We start from the raw sequence: 21,508 nt of genomic DNA on the forward strand, positions 1-21,508 counted from the left end.
GAAATTGAAAGCTGTTCTCCTCAGTCTAAGGATCTCTCTTGATCTCCATGTCGCCCATATCAAAGTAAAAAGAAACACTGAAATAATAGCCAATACCATCAAATTTAAAGCTTGCAAAAATTGGAGACTGTTTAATTTGCTGGAGGAGGCAATTTTTCTCCAGAAATGCTTTATTCAGCTTTCTGTTTCCACTGCTATAGAACCTTACATAAGGCTACTGATTTTCATTCAATTAAAGACATAGATAGGCTTTATACAGAATGCTTCTTTTAAAGTGTTTATAGGATAATTTCTCCTTGGGGATTTTTCCTGGACCCTATGAGCACAATACGCAGTGATAAGTCAAAGTCCTAATTGCACCCCATCATATCTTAGCATGGCCCTTTCAAATTTGAAAATGCCCCTCATTTTGGTGCTATTTTCATTCTTATATTAAGCTTGATATATGTATTGTTCTAATCAATCCCCCAAATGAGATTAAATCTTGTAACAATGAGAGAATGGATGGCAAGGTTGTTCATGTCATAGGCAACTTTCATTTAAAGATATACAGTTGCAAGTGGCTACATACAGCTCTTTAGAAACCAAGGCCCATGAATGCGGACATGTCCAATGTTTTTTTTCCTCTTTCCTGCAATTTTATAGTTATCCTTAAAAAAAGGCCATTCTTGCAACTATCTGTTTACCTTTTCCACCAAATGAACCACAACTAAACCATAAACTCCTTAAACATGAGAAATCACAGTTGCTTTCAAGGGATCCCCATCATGAATTTTAGCAATGATTTATTAAAGAATTTTGCTTATGTCAAACAGGTCATCTACAAACCAAACTGAAATGTTTAGGTAAATTTATAGAATTCTATGCAATGTCCCAAACAATACTGTAATTAAACAACAGGTGTTGGGCAAATTGATATACACCAATTTCTGGGATAAAAAGGTATTCCCCAAACTAAATATATTATCTACTCTAACTCAAGAGCTAGATTAACCTAACACAAACATGTTTCTTCAGGCAAGCTAAGAAGGCACAATTTGATTCATGGAAATTGAGTTTGCCATTGTTGGCATCAAGCTCTCTTATGGAAGGTGTACAAATCAAGAAAGTCAGCCCATCTGTGGGCAGAATAACTTGGCCAACTCAGAGGCCACAAGCTCAATACTTCATTTTAAGAAAACTACCAGTATGCTTTTACAAGCCCACTACCCTCCACTATGAATCTCAGAGCAAGCAGCAGTATCATTAAACTAATGATCTGAATCCCCTTGTAATGTTTCTAGTACCAAAAGTTTCCAGAAATATGATTCCCACCTAGTTTGCTCAAAAAGGATATTCTAAAAGAATATCACATAATAAGCATGAACATCTATGCTATTCCCAAACTTGTTTATACTTTGTAGAAATGAACATACAAAATAACCGATTCAGAGTTAACAGGAGTATTCCCTCATTGAAGACCTTCAGCACAAGCTAGTGAACTTTCTTGGCGGTAATAGAAATTTTAAGCACTATCTGTTGCGATTGCACCATTCAGCTACAGTTGGGCCATAGATGACAATCTCATAAAGGACAGGAGGGGACCAAGACAAGAAACAAGGAATCAAATTGAAGTTCTTTCTTCTCTCAGTGCATCATCTTAGTAGAATTTTCTAAATTAAGCTATGTATACCTTTTAATCACCTAACCCAGAAAAATGCAGACACATCTTAATCTAGACAATTTTAAAAAAGAATTAAATTCCACAGAGGTCTGAATGACAAGCCACGCACTAAAGATAAAACATTCATACACGGATGCCATAAACCCTGACAAAGGTGAGAGATGAAAGATTGGACTTCAGAATGTGTGATTATATGTTAGTGTCAAATACAAAGATAAAAAGACAATCAACGTGCAAGTAGATCTGTCCATCAAACAAATCTTAATAAAAGTATTGTTACAGATTAGAGCAACATGTGATATGAATAAATTTCAACAAATGAGGATCTTCTTTAAAGCCTCTAGCAGACTCGGTTTTCCACATTATTAAGGAGGGTCCAACAATAGTAAAAAGCTGAGCTGTGAAATAGAAGTCTCTAAAATTTGGAGGTTTATCTCTACAAAGTGAAAAGGATTTTCACCAAACCATAAATCTTTCAAGAAGTCTGACCACAGCATCATCCCTCACTTTTGTCACGTAAAACAGTCTTTCTCTGAGTTTCCACAAAAGGGGGATGCAAGGACATGGGGACAAGGTTTCAAGGACAGCAAAAATTTTCCCAACTTTTGAGGACAGCAGAGAGCCAGCTAATTTACTTGAAAGTTAAAACATGCTAAAAGCAGCTGAAATTTAAAAAGTAATAAATTACATTCAATGTGCTACATTTGCAATGACAATCCTTCCCCAATCAGTTTTTAGGGTTTTTTTAGCATTTTTCCTTTAAAAAGTTGCATTTTTCTATTTTTATGCACCAAATGGAGCAGATGTCCGCTACTGATAAAAGGCAGTGTTCCACGGGGACGCGTCCCCCCCCTTTTTGGGCGCGTCCCCCCGTCAAAGACGTCTCGGGGACGGGGGGACGGGGACGCGACGTCCCCCGTCGTCTCGCCACTGCCACCCAAACGCCACCGGGACGTGGAGACGTCTGGGCGTCTCCGTGGGAGACGCCTGGGCGTCTCCCCGTCCCTCAAGAGACGTCCAGGCGTCTCTCGAGGGACGGGGAGACGCCCAGGCGTCTCCCGCGTTCCCACGCGAAAAAAGACAGTTTTTCTATTTTTTTAAGTTTTTTTATAACATGTGCCTTTTGGGGGGGGTTAAGGGGTAACCCTAATTGGACGTGGGCCCCACCCTACCCCCCAAAACAACACAAAAGCATGTTTATTTTGGATTTCACTCTCATTTTGGAAAACTGATTTTTTTTCAAGCAACTTGAAGAGGAGGAAATACTTGAAGAAGATTGATTGAAGGGGTGAGAAAAGTGACTGCAAGCGTGATAGGAGCTAGAAGAAGCAAGAAGAAGAGGAAGAAAAAGATTCTTCTACATTTTGGAGAGATTTTTCAAGCACAAGGTAGGGTTTTTCAACTTCTTGTTTTTTTTTTGTTTTACTTTCTGATTTTCATTGTTCTATGTCATTTTTGGTTTTTTTTTCCCTATTCATCTCAAGACTCAAAATGAGATTTGATGTTGAATCTTGAGGGCAAAATGATTCATCATTTTGCCCTCAAGATTCAACATCAAATCTCATTTTGAGATGAATAGGAAAAAAATTTAAAAATATATTGTTAAACAAGGCTGATTTTATTTTTATTTTTATTTTGTGAAATGCAGTGTCAATTTCACAATGAGCTCCCAAGGCATGAGTGAAGATGACATGGAAATCCATTCTCATAGTGAGAATGATTCAGAATATGAACCTGAAAATGAGGGGGGTGACCATGGGGCTGATCCTGGAGCCCAATCTAGTTCTATGGCAAGTGCACCAGCTAGTACAGGTTGCCCTTCAGAGTTGTTGGCACCATATGCTAGGGGTCATTTTGATCCTAAGTCTCCTCTAAAACAGTTTGCTTCACAAATATCAGTACAAGGCACTGCATCACATTCAAGTGGGGGAACAAGGAAGTGGAAGTGCAATATTTGTGACAGAGAATGGTTCGGTAGCATTCCACGGTGAATGCACACTTTCTGTTTTGGAGAGGAAAAGGCGTGAAACATTGTAAGTTTTTGGAGGAACCCAAAAATATACAGTACAGAATTGAGTTTAACAGGCTTTGGGGGGTTCCAGATGACACAAATATTTCAATGCCTACTACTTTGTCTACTAGGGCATCACTTCACGACAACCAGAACGTGCCAGTGCCACATACTTCTCATGCTTTGCAGGCGGGAGGAATGATGTTTGGATCTCCATCTACTTCCACTTCTACTGCTGCCAGGGCTGGGAAACGTAGGTTGCATACACCACAGAGCAACCCCATTGCTGATATGTTTAATGTGCAACTGAGAGATGAGATAGATGAATCCATTGGCAATTTCTTCTTTGCCAATGGCATTCCATTTCATGTTACACGGTCTCCTTATTATAGGAAGATGATGGATATGGTGGCCAAGGGAGGACCATCTTATGTGCCACCAGGGGAGACGAAAATGAGGACCTCGATCTTGGATAAAAGCTATTCCAAGATCAATATTTTGATGGAGAAGATGAAGGCATGTTGGGCGGCATCGCGGTGCAGCATAGTTATGGATGGGTGGACGAACATTAGCCATCGTCCACTCATCAACGTCATGGTCACATGTGCAGAGGGCCCATACTTCCTTAGAGCAGTTGATTGTATAGGGCATCGTAAAGATGCTGATTTCCAGTTTCAGGTCCTCAGGGAGGCTATTGAGGAGGTTGGGCCACAAAATGTGGTCCAAGTAGTGACAGATGCAGCCTATGTGTGTAGAGCAGCAGGGAGACTCGTTGAGGCAGCCTATAGACACATTTGGTGGACCCCATGTTGTGTGCATGCCATGAACAATGCAATCAAAGACATGGGGAAGATTGACTGGATTAGAGGAGTGGTCACCGATGCGAGAGATGTGCAGATGTTTATCTGCAACCACCACACTTCACATGCACTCTTCAGGACCTTCGCGAAGAAGGAGTTCTTGAAACCAATTGAGACTAGATATGCATCCTATTTCATTCTCTTGGAGAGAATGATTGAGTTGCAAGAGGCATTGCAACTCATGGTTATGACTAATGAGTGGAATAGGTGGGCTGAGGCCAAGACAGAGCAAGGGAGAAGGGTGAAGGAGATAGTGAAGAGTGATGTGTTTTGGACTGATGCGAAATACATTGTCTCCATCATTTCTCCAGTATTCCAGATGATCAGATATGGGGATGGGGATGCACCTAACCTTGGAGAGGTGTATGAGTGCATTGACTCTATGCGTGACCAGATAAGGGCTGCTGTGCGAGTGAAGGAGCCCTCTCTAGCATTCTACAATGAGCAAATCCGGCCTATCATTCAGAGTAGATGGGACAAGTTGAACACTCCTTTGCATATGGCTGCCTTTGCCTTGAATCCTAAGTGGTACAAGGCTAGACCGGGTAGAATGACACCGATTGAGGATGATGAGGTGAAAGCGGGTTTCTTTAGGTGCATAGAGAAGATGTTTGATTCCAGAGATGCCGGCACAATGCGCACTGAGTGGGGAAGATTTGCCACTCTTAGAGGTTATTCAGATGCGGCAAAGATGGATATAGACACTATGGCACAGGAGGACCCACTTTTGTGGTGGACTTGTCATGGCCCAAAATCTTTGACCACCACTCTAGCCATCCATCTGCTATCCCAGGTTTCCAGTTCTTCAGCTGCTGAGAGGAACTGGTCTACATATAGCTTCATCCACTCTCTTAAGAGGAACAGACTTACCTCTAAGAGAGCAGAGAAGCTTGTGGCTGTACACAGTGCTTTGCGTCTCATTGACCGCAAGACACTTATGTACAAGGAGAGTCCAGCGGCACGATGGGATGTAGAGCCAGAGGAGCCTTCACAGATTGATGAGGATGATCCTACCACTTCAGATGCAGGGCTAGTTGGTGTGAGCTTGAGGGACCTTGATCCTCAGGAGTCCAGCAGTTCCAATGAGGAGGAGTTCGCAGATGATTAGAGGCCTCCATTAGCTACAGTTTGAGTTTTCACTTTTCAGTTTTGTCATTTTGTATTTGACTCGTCTCTTTTGTAATGCTATTGCTACATGTATTTGTATTTGGCTACTCATTGTAATGATGAATCATGTAATCATCTTTATTATTATAGACTTTGCAATGGCATCAGATATTCATATTTTTCGTTTTCCTTTTTCGATATTCATATGATAGAAATGAGAAATCTCCAATTTGACAATTTCATTTGTCAAATTTTATTTACTTTTAGCAATTAGTTACGTATCACTAATCTAAGTAATCTTGGTATTTCCTATAGTTTCATTTGAAATCTAATTCTTATACTGTTATACTGTTATACATCTTTTCAAAACTAGTTTTTCAAGTATTATATGTATATATATGAGCACCACCACCCCGCCACCCCCCCGCCGCCGTCCCCCCGCCCTCCCCAAATTTAGGCCCTTGGTCCCCCCTATCCCGGAAACGCGTCCCCCTCGTCCCCCCGTCCCCAACGCCCGTGGAACACTGATAAAAGGATACATCCCCTTCAAGTCCCCAAGTCCCTAGAACTTCAGGGATGTCACCCAAACCCCTGAGAATGTGTCCCCTTTGAACACTGACGTAAACTCTATTCTATTAGCTGGAGCACATAGCACCTAGCTCATCATCAGTCCACATACATGAAATCTATCATTACTAGCTCCTTGTCAACCTGTATACTTTGAAAACCAAGATGGATAAGGTGAATACTACAGTGGTAGTGCAGATGTATCAGATTAAAATGTTAGCGCTAACTATATAAATGGCCATGAATTAGATCACATATCTAGCATGATGCATCAAATTTTAGAATACTGTGAACATTAAGAATTGGAAAAAAAAAGTCATCTTTTTCATAGTTTATTACTGTGGTTATGCATGATACTCTATTTTGTATAGCTTTGATCCTTCCAAAACTTTATTAAATTCATAATTTTTGCAGACATTTCACCTTCTCAACCCTACCAAACATATTGAACTTGATTACCATGAATCTTTACATAATGGCATATTGATTTGTTTTCTATTTCTTTGCCTTATTTTATATTTTGTCTACTAGTGTGTTAGTTTTCAGATCAGAAATGAAAAATAAGCAGAAATACAACACATAGATCAATGAACACAACAAATTACCCTGGGAAAACCCTCCTACTTGAGGGAGAAAAACCCAGAAAAAATGATCTCTTATATATCAGATGAATAAGTGCAGAACCTGCATTTAAATCAGGCCCTAGACAAGGTTGAGTCTAATACAATGAATGGAGACACTTCTCCTTACAGCAAAACACAGATGATTACACTTCTTTTGGAATCGGATCTGCTGCTGCTGAAGAAGATGCGAATTGGAGTGAAAGAATTGATCATCAAATGAGAGGACTCTGTCCTCTTTAAGTACAAAACTAAGCGACTTCCTTTCTAGGTCGGCTCTAGAAAAATATAAGTATTATTTAAAAATCAAGGCCGACCTGCATTGAACAAGTTATATTTAGGAGAAAATATCTCCTGCCACTACAACACTAACATAGTGGACCCAGCAATCTGGAAGAATTTTTGTCAATTTGAAGGATTAGGAGGCTACTGCAGGGATGGGGTCCAGAGTGCAAGTATTTGAATAAAAATCACAAAGAATAGAATTCAGTAAACTTTTTCTAGGGCTTCCTTTGATAAGATGTGATAGACAATTTAAAAGCTTCTAGAGAACAAAAAAAGTGACTCCAAACCCATCAAACTTTATTAAGGTAAAGTTTGACAGTTTGACTAATATTCTAAAAGAAACCAAGGTCCTTAAGGAGGAAGGAATTTTCATAGATAGTAAGGGTCAAATTTAGGCCTTTGATGCCATCAATTTAAGGATGAGCACCAGAAAAAAGCAAAAGAGAAAGAAATGTCTGACATCTTAAAAATTGTTATAAACTGAGTACTAGAAAACCTGATTCTTGAAGAGGATTTTGCACTATCAGTTTAGTTAATAAAACCAACCTTCAAAATATTATAAGCTCCCTCTTGGAGGGCATTGATGGCCTTTTTGTCAAGTGGTGTGATACAATAGGCAATTATGAGAGTTTGAGCCTGAATCACTCTCCCAATTGTATCTATTTTTTAAGTCTAATACAGGTTGTAAATGGATAGCTCTCAGAAAAGACATGGTGGTGATGGTAGACATGAGTCAACCTTTATTACAATGTCAAAGCATCATTTTTATCTTCCCTAGTTCATTTGAGTTGACTGCAAGGGTATTCCAAAGCATGTTTATAGGGCCAGTACTTTTCTATACCAAGGTTTCTGTATTTACTCTGCAAATTTGGATTTAGTCTTTTAATAAAAAAGTAGCAATTCCTGTTGGCAAATGAAGCTCAGGAAAATAGACTGAAACTGTAAATTCTGCGGACAACTACTACACAGAATACAGGGATAAACTGAGAAGGCAGATGACTAAACAGAGATTCTTTCAATGCCCATCCTCATAGGCATTGTTGACTGCGGTGTTAGCACAGACAATGGAAGGAGGTCCGGGGACGGATATCCTCTCTTGAAAAGTGAGATTTCTCACTCCAAGGTTACAGAAGGCCAGGTCTTGGCCACACGAGGCAGATCAGTAAGAATGTTGTGGATATTTTTCAAGGGGCTGCTCATATTTTGACACTTCAAGCCTGGAAATGGAATTATAATGTCTCTCACGATTTGATGATTTTTTTTTTGCCATTTTCTGGAATAAACCTGCATAAATTGAATGACAATAAAGGAATCTACACTACCAAATTGATCTATTTTAACAAACTAATCTATCAATGATTATAAAACAAATAGCAAAAGGTAAGGTGGTACAAGAGATAAAGCAAATTAAACTTGATTCAACTACTGAACAATGATAATCACAAAGCTATTTTCTGCATATGATGATTAGATTAGATTGAAGGAAACCATACACACATAAATTAGAAAATCACAATTCATGTATGTATGGTGCAATCATCAAGGGAATTAAGCAAAATGATAGATTTTCAAGAATTCGTCAAATCACACAACCATTACCCATGCACACATGTGAGACAAATTCGTCTTCAAGCACTCGAAATACAATCCAACGAAGTTATCTTCGCAACTAAATCACCATGCAATCAGCAATACCATTTAAAGAGTTTGTTTGAAGTTTGAACAATTAATACAAATAGAAAATGATCGAATTTGAACTTTATTTCATTCAGATCCAACAAGTTTGGCAGAAATATTACACCAGAAAAGTGTAAACAATTTTCTATAAAGTCTGCATCAAAAAATCCAACCCTTTTCATGTCAAAATTAAGGATTTATATAGAGATTACAATGCTCAGTTCACCAACCCGAAACTAGGGTTTTTGGGCGTGATTGAGGGTTGAAATTTATCAAAAAATTGTTAAAGTTTGGATCAGATTTGATAAGTGAGTAGTTTTAATTTATTTCTATTACTTGGTTCACAACTAAGCTATAAGACTATGAACTCTATGTGCAGGTTGCTGCATATATGAAGAGAACACAACTTAATTCATAAAGTATTTGCAGGACTGCAAATGAAGGAGATCGATGTCTTATTGGCTTGCACTTTCGATTTCTGTACTTGCCTATTAGAATCGAACTCTATCATAATATATATCTCACGGTATAGGCATGTCAATGAATAGACATGCCTCTACGTACGTGGAGACATCTCGATGAATAGACATGCCTACACGTACATGGAAACATGTCTCTTCATTGAGATGCCTCTAAGCATACCGATTCATATAACCGATTTGCAAGACAACGAATCTCATAATCGTTTGTTATCTATTTACAACAGTTAACGATTCTCATAATCGTTGGTTATTATTGTTATCAGCAGGTAACGATTCACATAATCGTTTTGGTATGGAGATCGACCATAGTCGATATAAACAGCGATTAATAATATTGAACTATTTAATGTGGATAATCGATTTATATTGATCATTCCATTTGATCAATATAATCGATACTTATGATCATTTAGAATTCGGTGCTCATTCAATTTGGTATAAACAATGTGATTAATATAAATCGATATTACTTATCGACTTAACATGAATTTAATCTCAATGATTTATCAACAGCATGATTATTGATTTAATATTTCAATCATAAATTATGTATATATAAATATTCATGTATATAATAATAATAAGAACACTTATTATTATTACATATATTATTATGTATATATTCATATTAACAAATCATTAATCATACTGATGATATAATCAGCATTACTTAGACATACGGTTTGATGAGATTACTCCGACCGAAGCTATAAATCATCAACAAAAATCAACTAAACGGTTTTAAAACTTATCAAAAACTGGAGCAAACTACATTTAATCCTCGTGCAAGAGGTAGAGGACCAGTATAGGGAATCTAATCTACAAAAAACGAGCCCTAAGTGATGTGTTTCAACTGCTGATCAACTGTTATTCATGTTTGGCGTGATTTCCCTTTCAAAACATGGATTTTAACGTCCAGATTCTGGCGTAGCTGAGAGGAAGTGATCTGCAGTCTTCGTGGTGTGAGAATGCAAAGAAAATCGACCTCTTTGTGATCCCTTTTCTCCACATGAGAGCTGGAGTTCAACTGGAGTTCACAAAAAACATGTTTTCAGACACAAGCCAATGTCCACTACTTGTAGCTAAACTTTGATATCTACAAAACTTCTAATGAATATCAAAAGAAACCAGACATATATATTAGCTTTGGAAATGAGCAGCAGCCTCAGGAAATTCTTGATTGAACATGTTAACCATGTCAATTAGTTTCTCCATGTCTGGCGCCTTTGTATACTTCAGCTTAACCATTATTTTCTTTTCCTCGAATTGAGGAATCTCTACTCACATGATTTGAATTTGCTTCCTCATAGCCACCATCTGGTCAATAGTGTCAGTGGTGCATTCTTTGTCATTCTTCTCTTTGAATTCCTGCTAGATGCTAAGTGATTTTCACAACCAACCGATCATCCAAAAGTGTACAAGGAAGAGATTCTATGAATTCCTCTGCTCTAACCAACAATGTGTTTGCAGCATTAATTTGCTCAATGATCTTCCCTTTGGCTTTCTTTTATTCTTTCATGACCATCTTGATGGCTCTTATCCATTCTATGGGCATCTTCTTAGTGGACCCATTAAGAACTCCCTTTTTCAATAATGCATCTTCACCGGTTGATTTAATGACACGAAGAATGGGGAGATAATCATCTCACATGAGGATAGTGTCCTCGATGCTTATTCCTCCTTCTCCAATCATCATTCCGTGTAAAATTGTAAGCTCATCTTTGATGACATGGTACAGACCCATGACTTTGTGGATTACCTCCTCGCCTTGTTGCTTAATCTCTCGTCTCCTCTGGTTTGTAGTTCCTTGCACAAGCTAGTACTAAATCCGAAGATTGTAGTGAGATGGGGAAACCTATTGCCTGCACTAGCCCAGACTAGACCACAGATATAGCCTAGTAACTCATTTTGTTTGGGTTTTACATTCTTCTGAGGAACTCATCCAAGTCTACATGCCCCAAGTCTGTGCCGATGGCATTCCTATCTATTGAAACCAACTTGGTAGGGGGAAGATGCCCATTGAACTTGTACTTCATTGATGCTACCTTCTCTTGAGAGTTGAGACATCACAGATTCTGCATGAAAATTAACCAAGTTAATAGCACGTTCATCCATTATTCTTCATTCTTCATTGATTATCAATTGCACTTTTATTGAAAGCAAACCTAAAACTAAATCAAACACTATTACTACAGATTACTTAATAAATCTAAAAAAACTAAGAAGGACCTTTTTGGGGGGTCAAGGATGAGATACCCCCGACCTACTTCTAAGATGGGTCATAGGAGGAGTACTTGGGGGGTTGGAGATGTAACATCCTCAACAGACCCTTCAATAACAGGATCAGGGATATCATACCTCCTAAACTCGACACAAGGAAGGAGGGTTTGGGGTTTCGAAGATCGGCGAAGCAAAGTTGGATTACCTTTAGCAAATCACTTCCTTCCAAACGCCTTCCCTGATTCTCATCATCACCTTGTGTACTCAATTCCATATCATCCTTTTCGAACCCTAGTCTATTCAAAGTGCTTAGGGTTTAGGAGTGAAATTTGGTAAGGTACTCAATTCTTAGGGTTATTTAGTGGAAGATCAAGGTCATTCTCATTTTATGCGGTCTTCATTCTAAACTAAGAGCAAGATTCTTCAAGCCCTAACTCGAATTCAATCCTCCTACTCGAACCTACTCAGTTTGCAAAGTGTGTCAAACTTAGGGTTATGAGGCCATAGGTTGAGGACTGTTTATGTCACTTGTGTCTTTTATGATCTTCTTCCAAAATGGAAGCGGGATTCATCTTACCACAAGCTATTGCATACTCAAAATCTATGGCATGCATGATTGTAGCAAGGATGAGGGGTTCAAAAAGGTGAACACAAACAACACCCTCCTAGAGTCATGGAAGGACGTGAGGCAAATCCCCTCGAGGCAACATTGGGACACAAAAGACAAAACACAGGGAGAGGGATTTGAAGAAGCCCGCAGAGAAACCCCCAACACAAAGCACTCACAAAAAACATAGAAAAGGAAAAAGGAAACCAACAAACAAAGACAAAGAGGAAAAACCCTACCTGGGGCCTGAAACAAACAACCCCGACACCTAGTATCGATGAAATGAAGCCCACAAGATCGATCGATTGCACTCACGAGCGAACAGAGCAGCCCTCTTGCCTCAGAGAATCAATAAGAAGCTCTAGCAATCAATTTGAAATGTGCAAAATGAGCTTTCCTACTTCATTTTTACATGCAAAAGTGATTGATGTTGACATATTAAATGCTCAACAAGTGGGTAGGTAGAGTTAAACCGACCTCCCTTTCGGGGGTCAGGGATCAAGGTTCGAGGTTCACGTATTGCTACGTGATCCTCGAACCCCCAATATTCGATCCTTGAAAGGGCAACACCATGGTCAGGCGTCAAGGATGAGACATCCTTGTTGCCCAACATAGAAAAGCAAAGGGAGGAGAGAGAGAAAGCAGGGATCGGGGTCGGGGATGTTGAGCCTTAAAACAAGCTAAGAACATCCCCATCCCCAAACTTTGAAAACCCAAAAGGGCAAAGCAAAACAAAAACAAGGGGGGAAAGGAAAAAAACAAGAGAAAGACAGAGAGCAAAAACAAAACAAAAGAGGGGGTCCCCACTTGTCCAAGCAAAAAAGTGAGGTGTGAGTTGTGAAGGCACAATAGGCATAAATTCTAGTAGGGAATATGGAACAGTTGCAGGTGGTCTACGAGAGAGTCGACATTTTTTATGCCAAACTAGATGAAATGTGCTCACCTTGGTTATCCACCTGATAGATGCAGAGGATAATGTGGCTTAAACATAGGAGACAGTTCAGAGGCCCTTCATTAAAGAATATATGGAGACCTAGAGTCAAGCTACAACCTTTCTCTTTCCCGAGCTTGATTTTGTTGTCAAACTTAATCATATAAGTCAATGTCAAAGAAATATTAGCATCTTAGTCTCAACCTTCTCCATGTTAAGGGTCTTAGACTGGCTATTTCCAAATGGAGCTAGTTTATTATAAGTATACTGATTTCTCAATATGGCAAGCTTGTAAATATGGTTGTAAATAGCCATCTTCCTCGTTGGTTGGGTAGTTTATGATGCCTGATGTTGTGGACCATACCTAAGCTTACCACTTTGCTCTCTTGGTACTAGAACCAGATCAGAGACCACTAGCAAATCTGGAGAAAATCGCATGCTTCTGATTGGGCTCAACCTAGCTACAATTAAAATTTTGACTTTTTACAAGAAAAAAGCTTATCATTAGGATTTTTCATTCAATATGTGTTTACTGTCTCTTTAATCATGGGCATATTTTATCCATAAACTGTCTCTTTAATCATGGGCATATTTTATCCATAAGCGAATGAAATGGAATAATTAAACAACCAGTATGTACGCGTTGTTTATGAAGGCCAATATATGGCCATTCTTTTCGATGGATTGAAACTCTAAAGGGCATAGTTTTAGGACTTCAAGCTTACAGAGTCCTTAACTATTTAGAGAAAGAATTCCTAGATTAAATTTGCATTCAAAGTTTTAAAAAAGCTCTTGGGTCACATTTTGAATGAAGAGTATGGATTGCAAACAACAGCTCTTTATATAGATAACTCTTTAAAAGCATGAGGTTGAAACATAACTTTGTTAATTTAACAGTTCCAGTGGTCCTCAATATATACTGTAAGGTCTAGTATTTAGTACATAGATTGGGCAAGAAATTTGAATCCGTGGAGTTCCAATCTTCTTTTGTTGAAAAATATAGCTAGAATCGGATTCTAACCTGATTAAATTTTAATGTTGCCTTTGGCAATTAAAATTTAAATATATTGTGATAATTAGAGCGATCAATTATGTAATTGGGCTGGGCCCAAACCCATGTAACTTGTAAATGGGGTAGGCCCAATTTGGGCGGTAAAACACATATGTATTTGAATATATAAGTATTGTTTTGGCGGCAAGATACAAGGCCGACTTGGGAGATAAGAAGACTTGTGTCTTGTATATAACAAAGGCATATTGATGCCTTACAACACAATGATAATCAGCGAATGCTCTCTGCATATATGCGATCTGCCATCAGCGAATTTTTGACATTGATTGGTGAACATAACAAACTTGTTATCCGCAACCTAACATCAGCGATCACTAGCGAATATACCTTGCACTTCAGCGAACATCATTAGCAGCACAGAGAACACAATTAGAGGCACGGTGAACATATTCCAAGGACAGAGAACCAGTTCAAGAGATAGTGAATCCACTCAGGGGCAGCAGGCACTCCAGTATCAGCGAACTGTGTTTATATTCTTCTTGATCAGCAGATAAGTTCATCACACTGTTGTGCCCTAGCTTGGTTTCATCTGTGCATATATATTGTTGTTCTGAGTGTAAAGATACCTACAGATTATTGCTAATAAAGATTTGAGAAGTGTTGTTGGGTTTTTCACCTCCAATAGGGAGGTTTTCCCAGGGCATTTGTGTGTCATGTGTTGATTTTGTGTTTGTCTATCTTGCATTCTAATTTTTTGTTTCTTAATGCTTATCTGATTACTAAAAACTAACATGGTATCAGAGCTTTAGGTTCATTATAAAGTAATCAGATTATCAGTTATCCTTCACTTTCATTTTTGTTGTTTTAGTTTTGCAAGATGGTTACAAGACTGAAGGTAGAGAACAGACTTGATGGTGCTCTCAACTTTACTTCTTGGAAAGTTCGTATTCTTCTTGCCCTTGAAGAGGTTGAGCTATTACAATCTGTGGAAGACAAGGATCTGCCTGAACCCTCAAATCCAGAAGAGTTAAAGCGGTTCAAGAAGAATGCTTTTAAGGCAAAGAAGTTTCTAATTGATTCTGTGAAGGATCATCTTATTCCAGTCATCTCCAAGTTACCTTCAGCCAAGGAGATGTTCAAACACCTAGAAGGAATGTTCAAAATCAATAACATCAGTCGGGCTCTTACTCTGAGGCAGCAACTTCTTCAAATCAAGATGAGCAAGGGAGATTCAGTCATGTCCTTCTTGATGAAAATTTCGGAATTGAAGGACCAACTCAGCTCCATTGGAAGTGAAGTAGTGGACAAGGCTATTGTCATGATTGCATTAAATGGTCTCCCTGTTTCTTGGGATCCATTTGTTCAAAGCATAAGCAGAAGAGCTAAATTTCCCTCTTTTGATCGCCTCCGGTCTGATTGCATTCAAGAGGAATCTCGCCTAGCTGGAAGAGGAATGCTCAAAGGCACTCATGGAGGTGATCATCATGTGCTTGCATCTCAACATGTCAAAAGAAAGGGTGATCACTGGAAGAAGAACAACTTCAAAAGAGATAGAGACTTCAAATCTCTTGCTGCTTACGATTCAAGGAAGAAGCCAAGGGATCTTTCACGTGTTCATTGCTTCAGATGCGATAAGTTTGGACACTATGCTAAAGAATGTCAGAATCTGCCCAAGCAAAGAGAAGCGAACCTGAATGAAGTTGTAGATTCGAAGGTTAACGAAGACTTCCTCTTCATTTTTGCCTTATCTAGCAATGTGCCAACTGACAGCAACAATTGGTTGATAGACAGTGGTGCATCCAGACATATCACGGGATACCGGGAGCACCTCTCAGACTTAATGGAGAAAGAGTTCAATCTTCATGTGGTAATTGGTGATGATGCTCAATATTCGGTAAGAGGTTTTGGCAATACTTCTTTAAATTTGGAATCTGGTATCTCCTTGCATCTTAGTGATATTTTATTTGTTCCTGGAATTAAAAGAAACTTAATCTCCATTTCTGCCCTAGAAGATAAAGGTTATCAAATAGCATTTTCTGAGGGTAAAGTACTTGCTTGGCCTAATAAATCTAGTTTTAAATATGCTCATGTTATTGGAAATAGATATGATAGTTTGTATAAGCTTTTAGCTAATCCTGTTCGAGCACTCATCCATGAACCTCCCGAATCTAGCGAGCTATGGCATAGAAGGCTTGGCCACCTTCACTTTCAAGCACTTCCCTCACTTGAAAAGATAGTTAAAGGTATGCCTAAACTTAGTTATTTTCATGATGATACTTGCAATGGTTGTGCATTAGGTAAGAACACTAAGAGTCCATTTCATAAAAGTGAAAGTAGAGCTAAGAAAAAATTAGCACTTGTTCATTCTAATCTATGTGGACCCATGTTTGTTCCTTCATCTAGCGGATTTCTATACTATGTTACATTTATAGATGATTTTTCTACAAAGACTTGGATTTACTTTCTAAATCTAAAGAATCTGATGAAGTGCTAAGTAGGTTTAAAGAATTTAAAGCCCTAGCTGAAAATATGTCTGGTAAAAGGATTAAAGTGTTAAGATCTGACAATGGAGGTGAATACACCTCAAGTAGTTTCAATGACTTTTGTGTAGAGACAAGAATTAAGAGGGAGTTTTGCATTCCCTACAATCCTCAGCAAAATGGTGTGGCTAAACGAAAGAATAGAGCCATTGTTGAAGCAGCTAAAGCAATGATTCATGATCAAGATCTGCAGACTTCCTTATAGGCCGAAGCATCCAAGATTGCAATATACATTCAGAACAAATGCCCTCACCGTGTCCTGAAGAACATGACTCCTGAAGAGGCCTTCACTGGAGTCAAACTGGATATCAGTCACCTGAGGATTTTTGGAAGTCATGTCTATGTTCATGTGCTAAAGGAAAAGAGAACTAAGCTAGAGCCATCTGGGAAGAAAGGTATCCTTGTTGGATACAGTGAATCCTCCAAAGCATTTTGTATCTACATTCCAGGACAAAGGTATATTGAGGTAAGTAGAGATGTTACTTTTGAAGAAAATATTGCTTTTAAGAAATCTAAAGGTTCCCTTGTAAATGATGATAGAGAAGTTAATGATAATCAAAACATGGACATTGATACTAACCCTGAGATTCAAAATGAGTCTATTGAGCTTCCCGAACCTATTGAGCATGGTGATCCACCTGAGCCTCTGGATCCAACTGATGGACCTAGAGATATTGCAGTGAGCAAGAAAAGGCCACTTTGGGTTAGAAGCACAATTCAAGAAGCAGAAAAATTTGTAGCTCCTAGTGGCACTTTCAGAGAAAGTAAGAGACCTTAGAAGTTCTCCAACTATGTTGTAATGATGTGCAACATCATTGAGTCTGAACCATCCAGCATAGAAGAAGCCATGAACCAACAAGCATGGAAATTAGCTATGGACGAAGAGTATCAATCCATCACCAAGAATGATGTCTGGGATATTGTACCTAAACCTAAAGGTAAGTCTGTTGTTTCTTCTAAATGGTTGTTTAAAATTAAACATGCTACGGATGGTAGTATAGAGAAATATAAAGCTAGATTTGTAGCTCGTGGTTTTTCTCAAAAGGAAGGCATATATTATGAAGAAACATTTGCCCTTGTTGCTAGATATACTTCTATTAGAACTTTTATAGCCATTGTTGCAGCTGAGGGTTGGAAGTTACATCAGATGGATGTAAAGACTGCCTCCTTAATGGTGTCATTGAGGAAGAAGTCTATATTGAGCAACTAAAAGGATATGAGACTCATAATAGAGAATCTCATATATGCAGATTAAAGAAAGCTCTTTATGGCCTCAAGCAAGCTCCTCGAGCTTGGTATGAAAGAATTGATAAGTACTTAGTTAGTTTAGGGTTTTGTAAGAATGATGTTGATCCTAACCTTTACTTTAAAGTATTTAATGGTGAAATGCTAATTATGGTTTTATATGTGGATGATTTATTTCTAACTGGCGAAGATAGTCTCATCATTAGGTGTAAAAGAATTAGCTATTGAATTTGAAATGAAGGATCTAGGTCTAATGCATTACTTTCTAGGATTAGAAGTGTTGCAAAGACCTAATGAAATCATTCTAAGTCAAGAAAAATATACTGTTGATATTTTGAAGAGATTCGGAATGTTGGATTGCAAACCTATGTCTACTCCTATGGAAACTAACTTGAAGAAATTGAGTTTGTCTACAGCCAACTCTGATTTTGCAGATCCTTCTGAGTACAGGCAGTTGATTGGATCATTGATGTATCTAGTTAACACTAGACCAAACATTTGTTATGCAAGGAGTGCACTCAGCCAGTTTATGAACAAGCCAAAGCATGTTCACCTTGTTGCAGCCAAACATATTCTGAGATACTTGCGTGGAACGGTTGGCTATGGACTAAAGTATCCAATCAACACTACCGTTACCTTGGAAGGCTACTCAAATTCTGATTGGGCAGGAAGTGTTACCAATAGGAAGAGCACTTCAGGTATCTGTTTCAGTTTGAGTTCTGCTATGATTTCTTGGGCCAGCAGGAAACAGTCCTCAGTAGCCTTGAGTACTGCAGAAGCTGAGTATATTGCATCGAGTGTTGCATCGAGAGAAGCAGTGTGGCTTCGAAAGCTTCTTGCTGGGTTGTTTGGACAACCTTGGGAACCCACAATTATTCATTGTGATAATCAAAGTTGTATTAAAATGTCTGCTAATCCTGTGTTTCATGACATATCAAAACATGTGGAAACTCACTATCACTATGTTCGTGATATTGTACAAAGAGGTGCCTTATAGCTGAAATATGTCAGCACTGATGAGCAGGTTGCAGACATTCTCACCAAGCCCCTTGCTCGTGTGAAGTTTGAATACTTCAGAGATAGGCTTGTAATTGTGGAGAATCCAGCTATGACTAAGAGGGAGTCTCAGTCTCAGTGATGCATTAAGTTGCATCTTCCACCCTCTGCGGGCAATGCATGGTGGAGTCACCCTTTGCGGGCAATGCAAGGTGACAGTATTTCCTTCTCTGGGAGAAGGTTGAGGTGAAAGACCCCATCCACCCTCTACGGGCAATGCAAGGTGGATCCATCCTCTGCGGGCAATGCAAGATGGAAAGTGTTGTTTTCTTGCAACTTACTTTCATCCTCTGCGGGCAATGTAAGATGAATTTATGATGCATGATTACACTATTTGCTAGAATCCTCCCTAGCTAAGAGGGAGGGTTGAAAAACATAGCTAGAATCGGATTCTAACCTAATTAAATTTTAATGTTGTGTTTGGCAATTAAAATTTAAAATATATTGTGATAATTAGAGCGATCAATTATGTAATTGGGTTGGGCCCAAACTCATGTAACTTGTAAATGGGGTAGGCCCAATTTGGGCGGTAAAACACATATGTATTTGAATATACAAGTATTGTTTTTGGCGGCAAGATACAAGGCCGACTTGGGAGATAAGAAGACTTGTGTCTTGTATATAACAAAGGCATATTGTGTTAATTTTAGCACTCAGATTAAACAATAAACAACAGAAATCAGAACAAACACAAAACACACAGATACCCTAGGAAAACCTCCCTCTTGGAGGTGAAAAACCTAGCCACTAATCTCGGATCTTTATTGGGCAACACCAATTTAATTTACAATGAGCTTCACTCTTTAATAGCAACCTACTCACAGTTATACTTCTAACCTAGGGCATGCTGAAATGATGAACTTATCTGCAATACAAAAGTTGTTGTCCCAGGGATGAAGTTTGATGATCCTAGAATGGTGTTCATAGCCTTCAAGAATAGTTCGTTGATCTTCAAATGATGACTGTTGCCACTTGAAACCAGCTCGCAGTCACTCAGTGGTGTTCGTTGTCTTCTAGATGATGGTTGTTGTCTTCAAGAAGAATTTGCTGATCTCTTAGAAGGATTCGTTGAATACTTAGATGACTTGCAGATTAGAGAAGTAATTTGCTGGAGTGTGTTGTGTCATACAATGATTGATAGCCTTGTCTATATAGGAGACTTAGCCTTTTAATTCTCCCAAGTCGGCTTGCATGAGAATCATATTTAATTACAATTCAATGCTTTAAGGTTGGCACCAACACTGAAATAGCCCTCACATTACAAGTGATTTTAATATAGGTCAGCTCCAACACGTTTGAATACAAGTTACATTCAATAGGTCTTGTCCTATCCACAAGTTACATTATATAGGTCTTGCCCAATATTCATAGCAAGCTATAATTGCATGTAATCCGAACTTAGATATAATTTCAACATTCCCTCTTAGCTAGGGAGGATTTTAGCCAAATAACAAATAATCATGGACCTTTCCATGATATCCATCTTGCATTGCCCACAAAGGATGGATTCAAAACTTTATTATGCACACCTACAAGAAATGAATACACACAAATATATATATACACATCATGAACTTCTTTCATGATATCCATCTTGCATTGCCCGCAGAGGGTGAGAAGAGGTCTTACACCTCAAAACTTCTCTACTGAGAAGAATAACCTACCACCTTGCTTTCCGCAAAGGGTGGTTCCACCTTGCATTGCCCGCAGAGGGTCGAGGAGATCTTTCACCTCAATCTTCTCCCAGAGAAGGATCCAGTGTCACCTTGCATTGCCCGCAGAGGGTGACTCCACCTTGCATTGCCCACAGAGGATGGAAGATGCAACTTAATGCATCACTAGGATTGAGACTCCCTCTCAGCCAAAGTTGTGTTCTCCACAACTCCAAGTCTCTCTCTGAAATACACAAACTTCACTCGAGCAAGGGGCTTGGTGAGAATAGTTGTAATAGAGCTGGCATATTTCAATTGAATTGCACTTTTCTATATCATATCACAAATGTAGTGATAATGAGATTCCACATGTTTTGACCTGTCATAAAACACAGGATTAACAAACATCTTAATACAATTCTGATTGTCACAATTTATGGCTATGGATTCCCAAGGTTGCCCAAACAACCTAGCAAGAAGTTTTGTGAAGCCACATTGCTTCACACTTGATGCAATGTACTCAGCTTTCGTTGTACTCAATGCAATTGAGAACTGATACCTGCTGGCACAAGAGATCACGGCTGAACCCAACCTGAAACAGATTCCTAAAGTGTCCTTCCTGTCAGTAATACATTCTTCCCAATCAAAATCAAAGTAGCCTTCCAAGGAAATGATAGTGTTGATTGGATACTTCAGCCCGTAGCCAATTGTTTCTCACAAATATCTCAAGATATCCTTGGTTGCAACAAGATGAACATGCTTAGGTTTGTTCATAAACTGGATGAGGGCACTCACTGCATAACAAATATTATGTCTAGTGTTAACTAGATGCATTGAGGATCCAATCAACTACCTGTACTCCGATGGATCTGCAAAATCAAAGTTAGCTGTAGATAAACTCAATTTCTATAGGAGTAGACATAGGTTTGCAATCCATCATATCAATGGCATATTTTTCTTGACTAAGGATAAG

General features: G+C 38.7%; 1 protein-coding gene across 10 annotated transcripts in view; it reads right to left on the minus strand.

Moving 5' to 3' along the window:
- The window catches only part of LOC131026661 (protein ANTHESIS POMOTING FACTOR 1), a 161,802-nt gene that overhangs the window by 129,725 nt on the left and 10,569 nt on the right, over positions 1 to 21,508 (minus strand). The gene's annotated exons all lie outside the window — the stretch shown is intronic.

This window comes from Cryptomeria japonica, chromosome 11, assembly GCF_030272615.1.
Source record: "Cryptomeria japonica chromosome 11, Sugi_1.0, whole genome shotgun sequence".
NCBI lineage: Eukaryota > Viridiplantae > Streptophyta > Pinopsida > Cupressales > Cupressaceae > Cryptomeria > Cryptomeria japonica.